The sequence below is a fragment of the Sinocyclocheilus anshuiensis genome, unplaced genomic scaffold (assembly GCF_001515605.1).
Source record: "Sinocyclocheilus anshuiensis isolate Anshui unplaced genomic scaffold, SAMN03320099.WGS_v1.1 scaffold2717, whole genome shotgun sequence".
NCBI classification, from domain to species: domain Eukaryota; kingdom Metazoa; phylum Chordata; class Actinopteri; order Cypriniformes; family Cyprinidae; genus Sinocyclocheilus; species Sinocyclocheilus anshuiensis.
In genome coordinates, this window is record NW_015551161.1 from 57,362 (window position 1) to 58,127 (window position 766).

A 766-nucleotide genomic window follows, 5' to 3' on the forward strand; every position below is an offset into this window, starting at 1 on the left:
TTACGGTAGGAAATTTACAAAATATCTTCATGGAACATGATCTTTACTTAATATCCTAATGATTTTTGGCTATTGCTACAAATATACCTGTGCTACTTATGACTGCTTTTGTGCTCCAGGGTCACATATATCTTACAGTAAAAGTACGTTTGCAAAGCCTGCTGCAAAACTGTTACTGATTTACAGTGAAATGTAACGAACAAGCAAATAATGCTCTACTGAGACATTCACACGATTTAAAGTAACCACAGTCCTATAGCGACTTTACTTAAAATGTGGCTTCTACAGTACTAGCGTAAAAACAAATTCAGTCTCACACGCTCTGATTTTGTCTTATTATTACATAAACGATCTGTGGATGTACCACAAATAGTCGTTAAAGATGAATGAAGAATAAACACCAACCTCCTTGTTCCTCGTGTTTTATTCTGCAGGGTTCTGGTTCCTAGAGTTTTATTCTCCAGGGTTCTGGTTCCTCCTGTTTTATTCTCCAGGGTTCTGGTTTCTCCTGTTTTATTCTGCAGGGTTCTGGTTGCTCCTGTTTTATTCTGCAGCGCTCTGAGTTCAGATGATACTCCTCCAGATATTCCTGCTTGCTTCAAAACTTAGTCACGACTGTGAGGACAGGAATATTACGGGTATTTATTGACCTGATTCAAAAACTGTATTTCTCTATTTACAGAAACAACATTTCTAACAGTTTGTATTAAGCCAACATCACGACAAAACAATAGAGAGCGGAGTGAAACTGAACTTCTTCCTCTGA